The 14423-nt window shown below is 42.6% G+C and overlaps 1 long non-coding RNA gene across 1 annotated transcript; it reads right to left on the reverse strand.

Annotated features, from left to right (window-relative positions):
* Positions 1-362: 362 nt before the first annotated feature.
* LOC128838567 (uncharacterized) lies at positions 363-13308 on the reverse strand. Its single transcript, XR_008445207.1, has 3 exons — positions 13185-13308; positions 730-803; positions 363-613 (listed from the first exon to the last, which is right to left on the reverse strand). It is a non-coding gene; the product is annotated as an uncharacterized LOC128838567 (long non-coding RNA).
* Between the last annotated feature and the right edge of the window lie 1115 nt (positions 13309-14423).

Below are 14423 nucleotides of genomic sequence, written 5' to 3' on the forward strand. Positions count from 1 at the left end.
GCTAGCCTTGTACTGTGGACGCAGTCCGCCGACTAGAGCACCTAGAGCATTTTATGTGTGGACACACAATCGGCTGTATACAACCGATTTCAATAAAACCGGCTTCTATAAATTCGAACTAATTTCGTAGTTTAGACATAACCTCAGAGCTGCACCATCCTAGCCTAGTCAAAACCTGTCCAGTATGAATTTGTTGCCCAGACCGCCACTTCTACAAAGGAAAGTGGCATGCACCAACTCTTAATCATGAGATTTATCCCCTTTGCACTTCAGAGTGTTTTAGGTAAAGTATAAAATAGCTTTTAAGTGGTAGCAAACAGATCAAAGTAGATTACTGTACAAAATAAAACAAAACCACAATCTAAGCCTATTGTACTCTTTAATATTTGAATCAAGCATACAAGGCAGGCTTCCTTCTTTCCTGCTTGGGACCAGCACTTCCCGCTCAGTTCAGTCTTTTTCCTCCAGTACTTGCAGGTGTGGGGTTGTAGAGAGAGTGAAGTCCAATCATGATGTCATTTCCCCCCCCCCCAATCACTGGAAATGCTTCTCCTGCATCCTAGGATTGCAGTTGCCTTTTTCACAGCTGTATTTCACTGGTGGCTCAGTCATCCTGTGCTCAATCCATACAGCCAGCATGAAATTAAAAAAAAAAAAGCAAAGAAAATACAATAAAAATTAGAAGGTTATAGGATAAATTAATTAAAATATTAAAAACAAGGAACTTACCTCCTTGAATGCTGCTACTCAAAAGTGGTCCAGCAGTGTGTGAAGAGGGAATGGATGACTTACAGCTATGGCATCTGAAAATGAGAGGCTTTAATTACTACCACCTATGCCAGAAGTGGACAAACTACTGCCTGCAGGACCCTCCTGCCCGGCCGGCTAGCCCCTGGCCCCTTCCCCACTGTTCTCCCTCCCCCGCAGCCTCAGCTCACGCCAGCCACCAGGGCTCCAGGCAGTGTGGTAAGAGGGCAGGGGAGTTCGGGGTGGTGGTCAGGGGGTGGACATGGCTTGGGGCGGTCAGAGGGCAGGGAACAGGAGTGGCTGAATGGGGGCACAGGTCCCAGGGGGCAGTCAGGGGCAGGGGGTGGTGGATGGGGAAGGCGTCCCAGGGGGGCTGTCAGGGGACAGGAAGCAGGGGGTTTGGATGCGGTAGGAGTCCTGGGGGACTGTCAGGGGGTGAGAAGCAGGGGCAGGGGGTTGAATAGGGGTTAGGAGCCAGGCCATGCCTGGCTGTTTGGGGAGGCACAGCCTCCCCAAACTGGCCTGCCATTCAAATTTTGGAAACCTGATGTAGCCCTCATGCCAGGAAAAAAAAAGTTTGTGCCACCCCCACCCCGAGCTTTGGAATGAACCAAAAATGTGAACAGGTGAAAATAGATATATTGTGAATCCCAGATCCTATGCACCTGCTCCAGAAGGCCAGGCATTATGGAATATATTCAGCAATCCAGATGAATGACAATGCTTGTAGGAAATGCTCTCTGTGGATGCAGTGCTCTGTGCTCCAACGGGTTGCCTAGTTGCAGCAGCAGCACAGTCACATTCATATAAGAGGAGTATGTACAATTCTCTAGTGAAGGTAGCCCCAAGGAAACACAAAAACCTAAGGGCTCACCTACTCTGACAAAAATACCAGGTTGGGGAGTCATGTTATTTGGTTTTGTCCCATTTATCTGGGACTCATTTTATATGGATAGTACAATGCTATATTGTGCTATGGTCTTGATTGTTGGTCTGTGTTTCAGAAGGCTGGGTCTATACTAGAAAAGTTAGCTGTTGCTGATAACAGGTCTTCAAGCTGGCCCTAACTAGAGTTTCCTGAAGGTGCAAAACACAGCTTGTCCTGATCCATGCTTGCAATTAAACCATATGCAAGTGAACAGGTGCTGACCCTGTTGCTGAAACTTGTTGACATCATGCAAGAGGTAATTTTCCTAGTTAGGTGAGACTAAAAGGTGTGTCTGTTTCATGAAAGCTGGGCACATGTTTCAGGAAGGAGAAAACTGCTCTTTTTTTTGGTCCAACAAATGATCTTTCTAGGATTTAACATATGAATTAGTAGCTGAGAAATATGCTTGTTGATAGGAAATTTCCAAGATCCGTCCCTCACCTGCAGAACAAACTTAAATAGTAAAATTATGTAATTTGCCAAATGTTAATACTCACAGATGTATATATTTAAACATACTGGAGTAAATTCAGCCCTGGTGTAAGTGGGTCAAACTTCCGTGGAGTTTGGAAGTAATACACATGTTCATGCAGGTGACCCAACTTTATGCCCCAAGCTTATTGTCTTGGGAGGCCAGAACCAGGCCCATGGCAGAGAGAACAGATTGCAGATTTCTCAAGCAATCTTATCTGGCTGTCATGTGGATCAGCATTTAGCATTCTGTATGGAGGAACATTTAGCATTCCTCAACCTCCAAGTGTGTGTGTGGGCAGTGAATACAAGTGGAGAAAATTGGGAGAATTTAATTAAACCCTCCTCCTCTTCAGAGTTTAAATGCTGAAATAAAGTGTTGCTCAGAATACTCTCTGACATCTGAGGTCACCTTTTTCAATGGGACTTATGACTGCTATTATAGGTCAAAGTTTTGTTCAGTGACTTGGAGGCATTTTTAAATGACATTTTGGGCAAGCTTGGCAAAATTCCATGAATTACCAAAAAAAATCCATGGAAGATTTTGTCCAGAGTTGTCTTTTTCCATGGGTTCCCTGAGAAAAAGTGTGTACCATATACTATTACTGCCTCTGAGTTTCCCTGGTACAAGAACCTGGAGCCAGATTTCTCTTAGGCCTGGTCTACACTGGGGGTGGGGTGGGGGGGGAAATCTACCTAAGATACTCCACCATGGCTGAAATTGTGTATAGGAGTTGATGGCAGAGTGATTGATTTATCACATCTACACTAGATGTGATAAAGTGATCCCCGATAGATTGATCACTACCTGCTGATCCCAAAGTCTATATAGATTCTCACATTCAGTAGAGAAAATGATCTTCTGTGGAGAATACCAGTTGCATCCATTGTCAGGAGAAATACAAGTTTTATAATCTATAGTACTAAAGTTTTTCAACTCCCACCTTTTCATTTTAAAATATCCTGTCTATAGATATTCTTCCTGAGAATTCACTTCTTGGCTTCTCTCCACTGTCTGAGTCAAGTATTTCATTTTCCTGCTAAATGGAACAGTGCTATTTGCAACCCAGAACATGTCTATGTTGCTTGGTTGATACTACCAAGTGGTAGTAACTGGGTCTTAATTCTGAGAGGTCATGTATTACAGTATGATCAGTAGTAAGGACAAGTTTTGAACCATCTTTGCCAATTTAGGGGACTGTTCTACCTCTAGAGAAGCACTTTGATGATTGAGTAGGCCTTGTTTTTCCTCATGCACAGAAGGGCTTCCTGTAGCCTATGTGTAGGATCACCAGTTCTGGGCTCAAAGTCTCACTCTTGAAGTTAGCATTCCAGGCTGGTAGCTTGTCTTTTTAGCTGAAGCTCAGTCAAAGCCAGAATATTCAACCAATAAAAAGTTAATTGGGAGTCTTAGTTTTCTCATTTTTATAGCAATTTCTAGTTATATGGCTTATGTTTTTTATTGGTATTTTAAAACAAAATAACAGAAAACAATTGTTGATAATGGAAGTATTTTTTACATTAGCAGTATATCAGAATATGATAGTCAGAAATAAAGTATTGGTTATGGTAAAAAGGTACACATACTGTTCTAGACAATCCATTTTTAACCGATTTGTCCCATTTGTTTAGTCTTTCATCCAATAGTTTAGTTGTTAACTTTTACACAGATATTAGGAAAGTTGACTGACTGACTATTTTTAGTTCGTGTCAGCCTCATTTCCACAGTTGGAAGTTGTTCCTGATAGGTGTCACTACAGGAATAAGGATTCCAAACAACTATTTCTTTGATTAATTTCTAAGTATTGGAATACTTCCCTAACACAAATTGTGACCTCTATGAGGCAGATGTGGTCTTTGTATATACAGAGTCTAGTATAATGAGATCCAGACTCCAAATTTGGATTCTTAAGTGCTACTGCAATAGAAACAAAACAATGATATAGGAATCTTGCACCAAGGACTAGAGGACAATTTTTATGAGGTTAGGCTTTATTAAAATATTTATATTGTAGTACCCTCAACCAGGTTAAGGTCCCACTTTGCTCAGCACTGAGCAGACATAGTAAATGAAAGTCCCTGCCCCAAACAGCTTATTATTTAAATGACAAGATTTTACAGGTGGGTGAAACAAATAAGCAGGCAGCAGGGACAGACAGCTAATCTGTGCTTAAAATATCCTGTCTGTGCAATTCTGAGCCAGTCAATAACAGCAGTCAACTCACCATGTGCCTAGCTATTAGGAAATCGGACAAGGAAATGAAGCAACAAGTCTCTCCAGAAGCGTGGAAGACTATAACACTAATTACTATAAGCAGGACAAGTTCCCCCTCACAGAAAGGATACTGAAGGAAGTGTGTTTGATATTTCCACACGCCAGTTTTAAAAAAATGAAACCAATCCAAAACTCAGAACAAAATACAGGAGGGAATGCTATAGTAAGGGGAACCATCTCTCGGGAATATATCCAAACTGAAAGATATTTGCTACAGTGTTAGAAATCTGGACTATATTATATATATAAAAAAATATATACACACACTTATCCTCTCACTAACCTTCTACATTCTCTTATCTTTTCATTTCTTCGACATGAAGTCCATTTTCTCAGTGTCTTCCATGGAACTTTATTCACTAAAATGTAATCCTCAATTACTCATACAATTTTTGTGCTACTATCCTTGCTTGGGTGCAGTTTGAAAGTCTCAGCCTTGTATGACTCAAATGATCTTACATGGGTCTCCAAAAGGGAAAGTAAACCAGAAACACCATCATCCCAACAGGTCTACATAACATCTTGTCTTTTATACAAGATTTAATAGTGTATTCAGTAGTGGTATAGCTGTATTGGTCCCAGTATATTAGAGAGACAATGTGGATGAGGCAATATCTTTTATTGGACCAAATTCTGTTGGTGAGAGAGAGAAGCTTGAGTTTACACAGAGCTCCTCTTACTAAGAAGTCGGTCCAATAAAAAAAAAATATTGCCTCACCCACCTGATCTGTTTAATTTTGTACTTTGAGTGTTCAGAGTTTATTAAACAATATTTTTGGCATTTCCCTTCTGTCTCTTGTAGGTTCACTGAGAGACATTTAAAGCTCTCCATCCCACTATGTTAGCATAATTTTGCATTAATTTCACAGTTTTTAATAGGAGTGTGTTTGGGTTCCTCTGAATCTTTGAATTGTAGGGTTAGAAAGAACCCTTGCGGTCATCTAGTCTAACCCTCTGCCAAGATGCAGGATTTGTTGTGTTTAAATCATCCAAGACAGATGGCTATCCAGTCTCCTTTTGAAAACCTCCAGTGGGGAAAAACAAAACCAAAAAAAAACAAACCACTTTCACAACTTCTGGAGGCAGTCTGTTCCCATTCTCCTACTTTCTTAAGCTGGGTCTACACTACCCGCCTGAATCGGCGGGTAGAAATTGACCTCTCGGGGATCGATTTATTGCATTCCATTGGGACGTGACAATCGATCACCGAATTGACACTCTTACTCCACCAGCGGAGGTGGGAGTAAGCGCCATTGACAGGAAGCCACAGAGGTCGATTTTGCCACTGTCCCTACAGTGGGGTAATTCAGCTACGCTATTCACGTAGCTGAATTTGAGTATCTTAAGTCGCGCCCCCCCCCCCCCCCCCTGTAGTGTAGATGTAGCCTAAGATTAAATAGCAGGAAAAACTTCCTAAATCTAAACCTGCTAGGCTGTACCCATTGCCTCTTGTGAGGTCATCTGTGGCAAAAGAGAACAACTTTTCCTCCATCTTTTTTTATGGCAGCCTTTCAAGTATCTGTAGATCCCCATTATATCCCCCTTAATCTCCTCTTTTCTGAGCTAAACATACTCCGTTCCTTTAGCCTTTGCTCATATGGCTTGCATTCCATCCATTTGCATCCTTGTATCTTCCACATTACCTCCACTGTTTTATCTATTTTTATGCTCTTCCCACCTTAAATTTTTTGCTATAGCGACAGCCCCCAGCTGTGAATGGCTGCATGGGGGAACTATTAGCTTGTTCAAGTTTGTATGAGGTGTAAAGGAAGGGTGTCAAAACCAATGTTTGGAAGCTAGGAACTTCACTCTAGAATTGAGCAGAGGGATGGATGCCTGGATAGGCTGAGCACACTATTTCTGTAGCCCTCTTAGCCACTGTCACTCAAGGAGCAAAGGCTCATGCTCAAGTGATAACTGAGTCTCTTCTTGCTAATGCAAAGCCGTTATGTCTTGCTAAGATATTAGAGTCATTAATTCAAACAAATCCAAATATCTAACATGAATTAAAACCAAGTATACTTTAAATCTTTCATGCTATTTATTAGGGAATAGATTCCCTTCTGGTCTTCACTTACAATAGCTTCTGGAATGCTACTGTATATATAATTAAAAAAAAAATCTATGTAGATGAAGGGATTTTCTCTTGTCACTTTATAGTACTGTCTTTCAGTATAGATCTGTTTTGCCTTAGACATGTCTAAATGATAGCCTCAGATACTTTCTGATACATTTTTCTTTGCAACTTTAAGTAAAATGTGAAGTTTGACACATTACAGGAATTACTGTGATGAAAAGAGCAGAGATCAATTGCACTACATGTATTCTGAGAAACTTGGGAAAAGGCACCATCTAGTGCTCTGTAGTATTGAAAGAAACTCTTCTTATGGCTATAGTTACTTTCCTCCCAGTTCTGCCAAAGCTACATTGAAGTGGTGAAGAAATAATCTGTAAGTGATAGTGCAGATGGGTAAATACCTTATGTTTAAGAACATTTATGCATACCAATTAATTTTTATTAAAAAACATTTTAAATCAAATTTACTGCACAGCTGGGGTTGGCTTGGGTTATGGAGGATTGCAAGTATTGGTTACATTCAAGGGTCATACATATCACATAACAAGCATAGATCCAAATTGGGGTGTGGGAGTTTTTAAAGCATCAGTGGATATATGCGCTCAGGTACGCCACCCATGGAATGTATTAAGACTCTAAGTAGGTATTGGTGTAGAGAATAAGTATGTGGGTGGGGTGCGTTCCTTGGTTCCTCAGGGAAGGAAGTGGGTTATTTCCCTGCTCAGTGTTCTCGTTTACTCGACCTGGTACTGGCAGTGTCCTGTGATGTGTTCTGTGTAGATGTCTCTGGGTAGTACTCACCTGGCCTAATGTTAGGCAGTTGAGTTGAGAATTCTGATACTGTTGCTAAAGTGATATTTTAAAGTATTTTATCGTATAATACCACCAGGAGGCCAAATTCACTGCTTGGATAAGCAAGTGTGACTCCTGTCATTGAAGTCTATTTATACCAATTGTGAATTTGATGAAGGGAATGAAAAAACACAAAGATATGACTTTCTAGTCAAGGACATGGATCCTGAATGGATTCTCAATAAATAAGAATATTTTTAAAATATTCTAGATCGTATGTAATGAAAAGCCAATATATTCTTATTTTGAGGTGATCCATACCATCTGCCTGACTTCCACTAGTGGGACAATCTGGAATATATTCCCCCACCTTGATGCACATGAAAATGGAGAAAATATGCTTCCTCTTTCTCACCCCCGTAGGTTTGAATGAGATGCCAAATATATTCAGTTAACTTGCTTCTTTATAGCCGACCAGTATTCCTGGTACAAATAAATGGACCTGTGTAGGATGTATGCAGAAAGGGGTTACTTTTGGACACACATTACAGAAAGCTTTAAAATGGTAACAAACAGTTGTCAATGCAAAACTAGTGCCAAATTAATTTTTAAATCAAAAAGGCAACATTTTTTAAAAGTTAAGAAATGTATGCAGGTTCTTATGTGACTGAGTCACTGTAGTATGCGAGTGCCTTCCAGAAATGCACAAAGGACTAAGTGATGTAACTGGCTACTTGCACCTATGAGGTGTCCCAAAAACAAATAGCAGAACACATACAATACAAACAAGAGCACTTAATCAGTATTTATGTAGCCCTCCATCAACCAAGCAACACTTAGCTCTATCTATGGTCTTTCACCTCCCATTTCAGAAGCACACTGGTCTTATGCTTTAGTAGTCCATAACACTGTCCTCCAACTCCCTCAGCTCTCCTCCCCAAACTTCATATAAGGGCCCGTCATCTCCCTACTGGCCCACAGATAATAATTAATTACTATTTGATAAATCAAAGGTGAACATTCAAAAGGAATGTTCAGTGTACATTCTCACTACAGCAATGGGAGGGGTTCTCCTTTCACTGTAGTTAATCCATCTCCCCAAGAGGCGGTAGCAAGGTCAACAGAAGACTTCCCCCGCCCCATCAATCTAGCACTGTCTACACTTCCCTGCTCACTCAAGACCCTTTTGACTCCCTGCATTCTCTTTCTTCCAGCCCTTTGTCAGCTGGGCCCACTCAGTAGTTAAACCTGGAATCACCTAATTTTCTCAGGTGGGGCCCATTCTATAATCAGGGCTGGCTTAGTCAGTGGCTCTCTATCATCATCATCATCTCAGAGCTCTGGATGATCTGAGTGTTGATCTCTATCTATAGAAAAGCAATACAGCTTGTGTGCCTGGGAGATCATTCACATGGAAATACCCAGATGTTTTGTACTGATAAACTCACAAGACAACTTAGTAACTAAGGTACAGTACAAAACTTTTCCCTGGAGTAAGTCAACCAACATTAGTGCAATTTATACAGCTGAACAGAGATAGCAAATATTTTATAATTCTGTTTATATAGGGCCTGATCCTTCTTCCACAGGTTCAATGGCCAAATAGCAACTGATTTCCATGGCAGCCACTTTAGACTCTTCCTGTCCTGGAAATGGATTTTCAGTGACATGGATTTATTTTTCCTGTGTTTCTACTATTATTTATTTTCACAGATCTTCATAATCTCCCACATCAGTACTGTTGTGCAGTAGGTAATTGGCAGACCAAGCAACAAAGTACACATATGTTGAATACTTCAGCACCTCACCAGCCCTTTGGTTATCAGATAATGATACTTCCCTCCCTACACCACAAAGTACTCGGACTTTGACACATGTAGTGTTTCTAGGATTATCATTGCTACTAATTAGTCCTCATGAGAGCTATTCCTAGTATTCCAAGGTTTGAGAAGCTTCCTAGAGACTTTAAAAAAAGTGAACATACTAAGACTTGCAAGCTTACATGCAGAAAACATCTTTGATTTATTGAGATCTATTCAATTAAAATTATATTTTTACCCTTTGTGTTTCAAACATTTCATTTCAGTTCTGGATGCTGAAACTGAGGATAAGACAGAAGGATACAGTGGAATCCCTCCTCTCTGCAGATTCTTCCCACAGTGACTTCTAACACATGAATGTATTGCATAACACATCAAGTATTATGCAATACATTCACTCTTATGAAATACCATGTGAGTTAATTAAGCCCCAATGGAGAAGAAATGCTGGGGGGGGGGGGGGGGGGGGGGAGAACCCAATGAATGGAGACAATATGATCTCAAGGACCAGAGGGGACTATTCTGATTGTATGTATTTCTCAGAACATTTTATGACTTGCATCTAGATCAGTGATACTCAGACTTCAGCTCTTGAGCCACAAGTGGCTTTTTATGTGTCTTTGCAGTGTAGGATATAAAAACACTGGGTGATTTAATTAGCCAGTCTAAGTTATTAACCAATCAGTATGCTTTTACTAGGTCATTAACCAATTAAGTTGTCAACTTGCTCCAATATACATTATATAAAAAATGTCTAAATATTTCCCCTCTCATACTGTTTAAATATGAATACTAAATGAATCAATGCATTCACACAACTGTAGCTCTTTTGGGTAATGTTGATCACTAATTTGGCTGCTGAACTCCCAAGGAGTGACTATCACTGATCTAGATATTGAAGTTCTGCAACATGCAAACTGTATTCCCTTAACTGGAGGGAAAGTCTTTGCTGTGGTAACTGACAGGTTAACATGCACTACAGTGACAGGTAGAAGGTCTAGCGCAAGCTGATTATTACTTCTCACATTATTATGGGTATCGTACAATCATTCAGTAAAAGAATGCCCAAGAGGATTTCACCATCTTTAGCAAAATCCTCATGCCAACTGCCTGTGATGGGAGTTCCCTAGTCAGGTGACAGTATGGACTTTATCTGCAAATTCAGAGACTGGAGGCATGTTTGAGAGCACAGAATTAACCAACCCAGAAAATGAGGAGCACCAGTTCACTAGAGTGAAAGAGTACTTCCAGGAGATAAATGCATACCTGAAAAAAGAAAAAAAAAACCACACAATACAGCTGGTGTGTTTGTGAGATCATGGAAATGCCTAGATGTTTTCTACTTATTGACAGACTCCATAGAATGCTTGTTCAGTACAAAAAAAAAAAAAAAAAAAAAAAAAAAAAAAAAAAACACACCACACACACACTTTTCCCCAGAGTAGTTGAATTAGCATTACTGAAGGAGATTTCAGGTGGCCCCAACAGGGTCTCAAGCCCATGGAGTCCCTGAAGGAGAATGCCAGCGGCAATCCAGGACCTACAGCTCACCGGGATAGAAGTGAAGAGATACCAATTATTTCATAATAGCTATGCAGTTAACTTCAGCCTCAGTGCTGGCAAGAGAATCCAAGTAGAATTAAGAAGAAGTTTTCAAATATGCGAAAAACTCATAAGGAAATTTAGATATAAAAATACCAGCTTTTTGGAAGTACTAACTGACATCAATGAATCTTTTATATGGCATAAAAAATATGAGATGAAGTGGCATTTTAACAGCTGTTGCTACTATTTATTCTCCTTGTGCGCTGTGACAATATTGTCAGGTTATTTTACTGGATTTGTAACAGTATATTTATGTCAGTCTACTATTTATTCTTGTTTATGTCATCATTATTGGTATTTATTGCTTATAAATAAAATAAGTCATACAAAAGGGTAACCTCCAACCGTAGTTATTTGTATTAAATACCTATACAAGCAAAAAAACCCACCCCCAACCCCATCTCTGTAATTGTTCATCCTTAAAACTCCAATTCCAGAAAGTACTTAAGCATACGAGACCCAACTCACTGAAGTTCATGCTTCAAGCTGGGAACACACTTAAATACACTGATGAATCTCACCTTCACAGGGCTTCCATATGAAAATACAGTGTAATAATTAGTCTTTCCACTGTAAGAGACCACATGCATCTCTATCCCTCTCCCCCCCCCCCCCCCCCTCTTTACTAGAAGATTTTTGCCCAGTAGTTGTGGATGTTTGGTGTACAAGATGGTGATGTTAGAAGAGGCTAGTTTGGTGTTCTCTCCCCATCAATCAAGTGTGCATGCCCCACCAAAAAAAAACAAACCACCAATTAAACTCATTGTAACCAGCTTGTCTATACCCCCCCACAAAAAATCAGGTTAGCCTGCATTCACACACCCCAACATAAAATCAGTCATGATTCCATGTATCCAGCTCTTCTCCACAATATATTTATAAGCAATCATCCCCCACTTAAGTGTGTGCACACATGCATTCCCAGCAGATTTGTATGTCCTCTTCCCTGCAGCTGACTCCTTTGTATGTGCCCAGCCTAGACTAAATTCATTCTTGCAGGGTAAAATGTGCCAGACAACATATCTCCTGATAGATGGTTCAAGTGCACCCTCCCCCCACTTCCCTCAATCAGGTTTGTGTGTGCCTAGCTACTCCTATCCCCTCCCCCACAACCGAGACTGCATGCATCCATGCAGTAATCAGGCTTGTGTTTACCCCCAACCACCATCACTCACATTTTCATACACTCCCACACTTCCCCCAGATTAGATTTGCGTACACTCTCCTGCACCAACCTTGCTTGCTTGCCCTTCTCCTCTCAAACAAATGAGATTTACATAATCACAGCCATCTCCCCTCCCCATCAATCAGTTTGGCATGCAACTGTTTCATATACCGGGTATTAACCAGGGGTGGCTCCAGATACCAGCATGCCAAGCCCATGCCTGGGGCGGCAAGCCGTGGGGGGGCAGCCTGACGGTTGCTGTGAGGGCAGTGTCACATTATTGATTTGAACTGGGACCATATAGAACATGGTTGCAACCAAAGTCCTGTAGTGGCATCAAATCTTGTATAAAAGGGGTCAAATGAGGTGTCTAAGACAAGGTTATGGTCAGCTGGTTATGATTATGCTGTCTATGTGCGTATCAATTTTGTAGTTGAAGTTATGAATATTGGCTCTATACGGTCTGTATTTCAAACGTATGCTATGCTTCTGGGAGACATCCCAGACAAGTTGGCCATCAAGCAGGCTAGGCAGACCTAAGGATCGTCAGCTATACAACTGACCCATTGAGAGAAGGCAAATACGCCTTGTAACTCAGCAAAGTATGCAGGGACTGGCCCATGTGACTCCAGATTCCATTTTGCTGTAACTGCCCTGCTTTAAAACAGTTTCTCCTGAACTGGCACTCTCAGTTAGGTCCCACCAGAACAGCATTATTACAGGCAGCAGTCAGGCAGCCTTCCGTGCATACCTGCAGGAGGTCCACCAGTCCCACAGCTTTGGCAGACCTCCTGCAGGCACACTGCCAAATCCACATTACCAGCAGACCTGCCACAGGCACACCATGCTGGGGAAGGGTGGGGGGGGGGGGAAGGAGGGCGACAAAATATATAGAGCCACCCCTGACCACCTCACTATACCCCTGCAACACCACCCCTTACCAGGAATTAGAGACCAGATCCTTAGGTGGGACAGTGCAATCCAACAATCTGGAGGAGCCCAGGCCCTTGAGCAGGGTAGAGCAAACAAACAGTCTAAGATTTACCACCCTGACTCCAGCAGACGAACTCAGGCTTCTGAGCTTAAGCACTACTATCCCAAGGCAGGGTTGGAAGCAGGGCATGGGGGACCCAAGCCCATCCTACTCCACCAGGTCCCAGCCCAGGACCTCAACTATGCCAGGGTTCCACCACTGGCTCAGCAGGGAGCCAACCAAAACACACTGACCAGCATTCAGGTAGTCACAGAACTGAACTATAGCCAGCTGTCCCTGGACTACTTCCTACTCTCCTACTATAAGGTACCTGCAGTTCAGGATCAGCCTCTAGCTTCTCAAGATATACAGCAAGCAGCAATCCCAGCAACTCTTCCCCTGGGTCAGTCTCATCCTCAGACAGGGCACAGTGCAGCTTCAGGCTCAAGAGCACTCTGAAGACATCTGTTCTCTTCCCTGGCTCAAGGGGAACTACACTACAGGCTCCGCCTTTTATACTTAGCTTCCTGCAGGAGGGGTGAGCCAGCCTGGCTCCGCCCACCAGGGATCAGAGAGTGGTCCCTCCCTCTCCAGCTCAGTGGGATGCTACTCCATCTCAGTAGGGGGGTGGGGAAAGCGGGGACGGACTGAACCCTTGTTGCATGGAGAGATCAATCACACAGGGCATTTAAAAGACTAGGTCCCAAAGGTGTGAAACAGACAGAGACCTGAGCCCATATTTAAGCGTGGCCCTTGAGCTACAGATATATAATGGATACCCAAATCATTTGTTTGGAGGCGAAGGACCTTGATCACTATTTACAGGGAGGTCCTTCTACATGGCACTTCTAGGGAGCTTAAACCCACTGAAACAAGTGTTTAAGACCCGAGCCCTCATTACAGGGGAGCAGGGGCATGCACGCAGTGTGTCTCCATCCTTTCTCCGGGGCTTTTTCTTCCCTTCTCTTTTCCTGCCATTTCTTTGGTGTTTCTGTGGTCTTGTCCGTTTTGTCTTTAGAGTTGCTAGAAAGAGCGCAAGAGAGAAAGACAGAAGTTTAGGTATGGACTGAGTGGATATCATGATTACAGGGTCAATTTAGATTAATCTGACAAGCCTCTCCGGCTCCTTGAACCCAAACTCCTAGTCTTCCGTACCCGTCTGTGTACCCTGGGGGAGCAGACTGGCTGGGGGGGGGAGGGCGGGAATCTGCTGGGCTGGAGATCTGCTCCTGTCATCTGCTTTGGGGGTAGAGACCCCCCAACTCCCTGCAATACCTGCCCAGATGGATTAACCTATAAACTGTGGGGGCCTGAGACCACTGCACTCCTCTGTTGTTCCCCACCCACTCCTCTCTGCCCGCGGCTCTCTGTGCCCCACTTCTTCCACCCTTCAAGCTGGGACCCCCACCCACCCTGGGGAGCCCCTCCTCCAGCTTGGAGTCAGTTCTCCCCACATTGGTGTGCTCTGATCCAGTTCTCTGCCCTCCCTCACCCAAGGCTGGGAGCCAGCTCTCTCCACCTCCCAGGCTGAGACCCCCACTCCTCCCCGCCCTGTGCTCACTCCCCCAGT

The sequence above is a fragment of the Malaclemys terrapin genome, chromosome 5 (genome assembly GCF_027887155.1).
Source record: "Malaclemys terrapin pileata isolate rMalTer1 chromosome 5, rMalTer1.hap1, whole genome shotgun sequence".
Classification (NCBI taxonomy): domain Eukaryota; kingdom Metazoa; phylum Chordata; order Testudines; family Emydidae; genus Malaclemys; species Malaclemys terrapin.